This window comes from Capricornis sumatraensis, chromosome 21 (assembly GCF_032405125.1).
Source record: "Capricornis sumatraensis isolate serow.1 chromosome 21, serow.2, whole genome shotgun sequence".
Taxonomy (NCBI): Eukaryota; Metazoa; Chordata; class Mammalia; order Artiodactyla; family Bovidae; genus Capricornis; species Capricornis sumatraensis.
Window position 1 is genome coordinate 6,893,171 of NC_091089.1, and position 8,288 is coordinate 6,901,458.

General features: G+C 44.7%; 1 pseudogene; it reads right to left on the reverse strand.

Annotated features, from left to right (window-relative positions):
• Positions 1-4,472: 4,472 nt before the first annotated feature.
• LOC138097738 (nascent polypeptide-associated complex subunit alpha pseudogene) lies at positions 4,473-5,144 on the reverse strand (annotated as a pseudogene).
• Between the last annotated feature and the right edge of the window lie 3,144 nt (positions 5,145-8,288).

Genomic DNA, 8,288 nt, shown 5'->3' on the forward strand with positions numbered 1-8,288 from the left:
TACAAAAAGGGATTATATAACAGAGAATTAACTCACATGATTATGGAGGTGGAGATGGCCCAAGACCTGCAAATCCCCAGGGTCAAGATCCAGAAAGAGCTGATATTTCAGTTCAAGTCCAAAGGCTGGGGAAAAACCAATGTTCCAATCCAAAGGCAGGCAATGGGTGGAGGGTTGCTCCTTCGTTCTGTACAGGCCTCCAGTGACTGTGTGAGGCCCAGCCTCACGGGGAGGTCCGTCCACTTAACTCAGTGTTCTGGTTCCAATGTTCATCGCATCCAGAAACATCTTCATGACACAGGCAGAATCATGTTTGACTAATTGTCTTTCAACCTGTGTCCCAGTCCAATCAACACATGAAATTATCCATCACAGGGTATACTGTTATGACAGAGAAATAAACCAAGGGCCGCTCAAACTAATTCCATCTTGGGCAATTGGAGAAGGCTTTGGAAAGTAGGTAGCAAGGGAAATAGCTGCTTGATATTACTGTCCTCTCTATTTTTAAAGGAGGAGATAGAGATCCAGGGAGATTAAGTCACTTCCCATCACACAGACAGAAAGTGATAAAGCCAGTTGAGCCCACATCTTCTGGTTCCAGATTTTTCGGTTTTGCATTATCCAGAATAAGCAACTCAAAGAAAGAATTATATTTAAAGATGGTGAAAGAACATCCAGTTTTAAAAAAATGATTTGTGATTCAAGCTGTAGCTCGGTTATACCCGAGGCTGCCAAAGGGACTTAGGAGGGTCACTTTAGAGCCACAGAGGAGAAGCTTTCTTTTCTTCTTGATGCCTGTCAGCACGACCCCCGAGATGGCAGTGGGACGGGCAGGGGTGGCCTGTGGCTTTGGTACTCGGGGTCTCATGGTCATCCTGGTTTCCAGGTAAATGAGTTAATGATACAGCAGAGTCCTGGAGCTCCCGAGTGTAGGAAGTGGGCTTGGAGATGCTGGGAAGTGTTCTGAGCCCTTGTCCCCCCAACAAGCTTGTTTCCTGGGTGCTTCTGCTTGATGGTTTCCCTCTGGCCTGGTTTCCTTCAGGCTTGTTAGCTCTTGCCCCCTCATGATGTTGGCAAGCGAGTGGCTTCTGGGTGTGAGACGCATCCACCCCCGCCCCTATATGAGCCTAAGTAGGTGGGTACCAGCACAGTGTGTCCAGGTGGACTTTTTTTTTTTTTTTAATTTTAACTCAAACTCTTAAAAGTAAAAAAAAAAAAAATGTTGTGAGTCCGCTTGGGTCAGTGGCAGCTCTTGCACAATGCAGTGTCTGTGAGAGCCACCCCCTAACTCAGGACGTGGGTGGGATTCCAAAGATGTAGTGGGCTCAGCAGGAATCTCAGGTTTATTTCTACGAGAGTCCTACTCTCGACTTCCTTCCGTCTGGGACTCCGCTTTGTTTACACCATCAGTGACTGGCTGTGTCCAGGCCTCATCACCTGCTCTTCCTGGGAACACCAGGCCACTCACCGCAGGGTCCTCCAGAAACCACAATGACCTGCCAGATGCCAAGTGCATCCTGTTCGGTACTGCTGAATTACAGAAAGGAAGAGGACGTAACCTTCGCTCCCCCTCCATCTGCAGGCAGATCACTCTCAAGACTGTTCTTGCCGTGGGTTTTCAACTGCCATCTGAAAGGCGCGTTAGTCATCTTAATAATGTGAATTAATCACAGGCCCATCCTGGTGGACAATATTGCAATCAAAACAACAGAGTCTGAAATATTCCAGCCAAAATGAGAATTTATGAGCATAGCTCAACTCAGAGATATTGCAGCTGCAGTCAACAAGCTTCCAATCAAAAGAGACTCACAAGCCATATCTGAGATTTTCTGTCTGTTGAAAGTGCTTTTGTCACTAAAGCGGTATCAGCAGTGTAATTTCAGACTCAAACAAGGAAGAGAATTACAGTAATTAAGGACATACTGTGACCAGAACACTTCCAAGCAAATGATACTGTTGAAGTTGTAACTTTCTGAACCAATTGAATTCTGTCTTATATATCAAGTTTTGAAGAATGTAATTGTTATTAATAAGACATTAACAGGATATCATTTTCTTTGATAATAACTTGGTCTCTCCATAAAAGTGAGTTATTAGAATAATCAGAAACTGCATTAGAACCTACAATATAGAGATGATACAGTGTTTTCTTCCATTTCTGACATATTTGATGCTTTTCAAAATGTGCCTATTCCTTTTTTCCAACTTGTGTTAAATTATACAGGAGACAAAAACCACCCCTTTGGTTTTTTGGAAGATTTTACAACTCTTTTTTGGAATGACTGTGCAACTTTAGAATTCTGTGTTCTCTTTACCCAATCATGGAGTTCAATAGCAAAGAACAGAAACCAACATTGACCATGTACTAGGCACTATTGAGATGCTTTCAGATGATGCAGTTATCTCAGGAATTTGAGAATTAGTTCCTATTACTGAAAGTTCATAGCATAAAATAAGTTTTATAAGTTTAATCGGGTTGAAATGCTATTTTCCCAATTAATGATTTGCCAAGAAGTGGCAGTTTCCTATAAACATAGGTAGCAAATATAAGTGGCAGGTACAAATGCTCTAGAAACATGGTCCATCCATCCATGTGATTTTAAATCAATGGATTGTGAAATTCTTCTGTCAGAAAAATTGATTATGACTCTTTAGGCCTTACTCTTAAATTACCCCTGTCATCGTGTATTAACGTGTTGCTTCCATCGAGCGGTTTTCCTTGTGGCCTCCTCCGTTTGCCCTTGGCTGTCAGACGACCTTGTGTAGGACATTGTCACGTGGTCGGGGCAGCAGAGTGCGGTGACCGTGGGCATCTCACCCTCAGGAAGAAAGTCCTAACCCTCTATGATGAAAGGCAAACTAAAACAACAGCGGGAGGTGATTTCTCATCCGCCAAATCAAACGAGACTAATTTAAAAAGCACACGGCATCCTTAGCTCCCAAGCATGGAGAACAGCACCCTCGTCCACTGCTGGTGGGAGGGGAGGTGGGAGTTTCTGTTCAGGATAATTTGACTAGAACCATCAACAACGTTTAACCCTCGGAGGCTCTCACTACACGTCCAGAATTCATGCAAAGTATGCGGTGATGTATTCATGCACAGAGTTATGTACAAGAGCGCTCATCAGAAGGCAGGTGTAGTGGGGACGATGGGGAAGTCAGCTGCCTGCCCGGGATCAGCGCATGTGGCCTCACGAGGACACACTATGGAGCCACTGAAAATGTCACCTGACCGAGGGACGTGGAGAGTCACTGCAAGTGGAAATGCTTTTAGAGACACATGCAGAGTCTAGCACGCTTACAGGCACGCACCCGCGTGTGCGGGGAGCGCCTGGGCCACCTGTCCCCGTGGACCGGTCTGCCCCAAAGACTCAGCTGCCCCGAGCCCCGTCGGTGGTGACACCTCGTGGTCCTGCAGCGTGACCTCGTTGGCCGAGGTCGGGTGGGCCCCTCACGTGACTGTCCAGCGAGGGCTGGGCGTGGCTTCCGGTCCCGAAGCCTCTGCCCCGGCTCTGGGGCTGTGCTCTCCCCGCGTGGCCTCTCGACAGGGCTGGCTGAGGCATCTCAGCATCTCAGTGGGCCAGGGTGGTTGGGGCTTTCACGTGGTGACCAATTCACTCCTCCCTGGAGAAAAGGTGGAACTTTCCAGATCTCCTAAAGCTAGACCCAAAGCTGGCACAGCACTGCCTCTGCCCGCCCCGTGGGTCAGGGTGGGGTACAAGGTCAGATTGCTCAGTGGGGGTGGGGAGAGCGGGAGTGCACCTCGCAATGAAAAGACATTGATGGCAGCCACCTTTGGGCGCTATCAACTGCAATGCACACCTGAATTTTATTTTATTATTTATTTGTTTTTTTAAGGTTTTACCTTTAGGTCTGTGATCCATTTTGAGTTAATCTTGGTATATCATGCAAGGTCTGGTTAGGTGTTGTTGCTGTGTTTTTTTTTTTTTTTCTTTTGCATAGAGGTATTCAAGTTTTCTAAGGGCTTCCCACCGGCGCTAGTGGTAAAGAACCCACCTGCCAGAGCAGGAGAGGTAAGATGTGGGTTCAATCCCTGGGTTGGGAAGGTCCCTGGAGGAGGAAATGGCAGCCCACTCCAGTATTCTCGCCTGGAGAATCCCAGGGACAGACTAGCCTGGTGGGCTATAGTCCATGATGTCACGAAGAGTTGGACACGACTGAAGCAACTTAGCACATTCACATTTTCTAGTGCCACTTACTGTCCTGCCCCACGTGGCACGGAGAATTGTAGTTCCCCCACCAGGGATCGAATCCACGTCCCCTGCATTGGAAGGTGGAATCTTAACCACTGGGCTACCAGGAAAGTCCCTCCATGTGAATTTTATTTATTTATTTATTTATTTTCATCCAACAAGAAGCCATAACTTTATTAATGATAGAAACAGTACAAATTTCAAACCCAGCTGCAGTTACTCTTTTGAAACACCAAATAAGGTCCTCTTTTCAGATGGTTACGTTGTTAATTCCGTAATAGTACTTACGATATCATCACTGTTGTTCTTCAGGGCTCGGACTGCCTTTGCTCTCGACACATTTGCTTGAGACATGACCAGTTCTGTGTCCTTAACTTCCACACCTGTTTCATCAACCTCTTCCTCTTCACTCTCCTCTTGTACAGTTGGAGTCTCTGTGTTTTCTTGGATGTTTGAGACAGCTTCACCTTGAACTTTGAATTTCTCAGCAGCTGCTAACTGTGCTTGCTGAGATAAATCCTCAATCTTGACTTCCCCCAAAACAATGTAGGTATCTGAAGCTGGGCTCTTGTACACATCTGGTTTTGTGATGACAAAAAGGATATTCTTAGATTTCTGGATAGTGACTCTAGTAACCCCTGTAACCTGTCGAAGACCCAGTTTGGACATAGCCTTCCATGCCTTCTTTTCACTCAGGCTCTGTTTTGCTTTACTGACTGGGTCTTCATCGATTTCAGCTGCTGCTGCCAGCTGAGCTTGTTGTGTGGTTGCCTGTGTAGAATCCTATTCCTCAAGCTCTGGGACTGATTCATCTCTATCAGATTCTGTTCCAGACCCTGTCTCAGCCTGGGGCTGTGGCAACTCCTGCTCTGTAGCAGGGACGGTTTCTGTGGCTTCACCGGGCATTTTGTGTGGGGAACGTGGAACCAAGATGGCCCATGTGAATTTTAAAAGCCATCTTCTCTGATGGCGTGGTTATAGCTTTATATGCATATTTTCTGTATAGTCTCTCTCTCTCAAAGTATTTATGCTGAATTTCTACTTTATCATCATCAAAAACAATAAACAAAAGTACCCCAAATCCTCACTGTACCAAATTATAAAATAATCAAAAATTATAGCCTATAGCCATGAGGGTGAATTGACGTCTACTACGTTGCTGTAGAGTTCTATCAGCATAGCACTTGTTTTCCACAAGCTCTCCTACTCAGGCCTGCATCTTGCCGTGATGACCACTACCCTGAATGTAGAATTCTATGTGGAGATGAACATCTTGGGGAGTCACTGAGGGTAGACGGTGTTGGGGAGGCTGCTAACAAACTCTTTCATTTGAAACTAAGCTCATCTCATAAACAGACAGCTTTTGAGATAGAAAATATTCACATTAAACATGATTTTTTTTATGAGTTGAAAAGTCAATACATAAAAGTCATAAATACTGATGATAGTAATATTAAATGTAAGTCAGTCAATGAAATTGTCTCTATATCCATCTAATGAGATACACTCTGACACCAGGCTTATTGGTAAGAGTGAAAAAAACTCTGATGATATTAAGTTTTGGCGAATTTGAGGAGCAGGAGCCCTTTATATACTGGTGGTGAGTATAAAAATGGACCCATTCACTTTCCAAACAACCTGAATAAAAACATATACATTTTGATCCAGCAATTCTGGTGCTGGGCATCTAGAGAAACTCATATACATAACCGCTGGGGCACATGCTTTACTATGTTCATGCAGCATCATTCAACACTGCAAAGCTTTGCAGATAATCTACCAGCAACAGAGTGGACAGATAAACTCCAGCATGCTCAGACAGTAGTGGAAATGAACTGTAGGTACACATATCAACATGAAAGAACCTCACAAGATTGTTGTGTCATTTGCTAAGGACTGGGCAGCTTCAACAACAGGGATTTACTGTCTCACAGTGCTGGAGGCCAGAGGTCCAAGCAGGGCTGGTTCCTTCCAAGAGCTGCAAGGGAGGCGTCCATTCCAGGTCTGTCTCCTTGGTTCACAGATGACAGTCTTTTCTCTGTGCACCTGTCCTTGGTCTCCCCTTGTCTGTTTCTGTGTGCAAATTTCCCTTTTGTATAAGGTCAAATTGGATTAGGGCCTATTCTCCAGACCTTACTTTCCCTTGATCACTTCTATAAAGACCCTCTCTGTGCATAAGTTCACGTTCTGACAACTGGGTAATTAGACTTCAACATATGAGTTTTGAGAGAGTACAATTAAATGCATAGCAGCCATTCTTTATATTTTATAATTAGGCTACGAATATTTATTTGTATTTAATCAAAATATGTACATCAGTCCACCACACCGAGGAGGATGTCCATGACTTTCAAAAGATTCTCAACAAGGTCTATGACCTTCAACAAAGTTGAGAAAGAGTTGGAGATTAGAAGTGGAACTTCTGCCGCTAGTGTATTACCAGTTCCATTGCTGGTGATATCGCAACCAGGAAGAGCTGTTAAATGCTACAGAAGCTTATAAGGAAAGCACATAGATTGCGTTTATAGGGCACTGAAAACACAGGGTGCTTCTGTTTGAAATGGTTTATATGTATTACTGTGGGGAGTTATTTTAATAAATCACTAGTCATCTTCCTGTCTTTAAGAAGGATTATATTTAAACCATTTCAGATAAATAGTTCTCCAACTTTCCATGAAAAGTCTCTTCTAGTATATTACATATCACTTGACATAATAGTATGTGCTTCTGGACACAGGAAATGTTTAGGACAATTTGAGGGAAATCGTATACACTTCCTGAAACATCCTCCCACCCAGGGTTCTGCCTCAGGGCTGCCTGTTTCAGCTGTGTGTGTGTATGTGTGTGTGCTCAGCCACTCCGGTTCAGTTCAATTCAGTTGCTCAGTCGTGTCCGACTTTTTGCGACCCCATGAATCGCAGCATGCCAGGCCTCCCTGTCTATCACCAACTCCCGGAGTTCACTCAGACTCACGTCCATCGAGTCGGTGATGCCATCCAGCCATCTCGTCCTCTGTCATCCCCTTCTCCTCCTGCCCCCAATCCCTCCCAGCATCAGAGTCTTTTAGTTGTGTCCAACTCTTTGTGATCTCATGGACTGTGAGCTGCCAGGCTCCTGTGGCCATGGGATTTTCAAGGCAAGAATATTGGAGCGGATTGCCATTTCCTCCACCAGAGGCTCTTCCTGACCTGGGGATCAAAATCATGTCTCTTGTGTCTCCAGCATTGGCAGGTGGATTCTCTAGCAAACCCAAGACAATGACCTTGGCTCTTGTCCTAGTCTACACTAACGCAGGCAGGTAGGACCCCCTGGGTCCAGGCCTCTTCCTGTGAGCAGTACTGAGACGAGGGGTCTTTACTTTGGGACTTCATAGATTTGTTAGGAATGACTGAATTCACACTCTAAAATAAGAACTATATAATTTTCCATATATTAACTTAAATATATATTTAAGAAAACCCTGTAGATTTTTCCAGAAGTTCTGATAAAAATAGAATTTGATTTCCCTAATTACCATAAATTGGGGTTAAATTAAAGGGTGTACAAGTAATGGCTTTACTGAACTTGCTTTACTATGGGGGCTTTATTGAATGTGCAGCTTTCGGGGGTGAGCCCCATGGCCCTGGAAGAGGAAGAAGGCAAGTGTGTCTGACTCGAATGTCAAAAATGCATTCACATGGCCTCACATGGAAGCACCTGTCCATGTTTCGTATGCACTGACCACCATGAACTTCACTTAGCATTTACACATTACACATTGTTTTAATTTACAGCACACAGACCTCTGAAGAATTTTTGGCTGTTCATTGCATATTTATCAAATGGAAAAGCATATGAGTCCATTAATACTGGGTTGGCCTAAAAGTCTGTTTGGGTTTTTCTGCAAGGTCTTAGGGAAAAACCCAAATGAACTTTCTGGCCAACCTGATACATAATGGGAATCTCTATTTGGAGCTGTGCTGGGTGGGAAAGGCTCTTCATGTCCATAGCATCATGGAAAGGACTGAGTCCTGGGGGGAGGGCTTGGGGAGGAGGAGCCACAGGGGCAGGGCCAGGCTGTCTGCTCACCCTGCT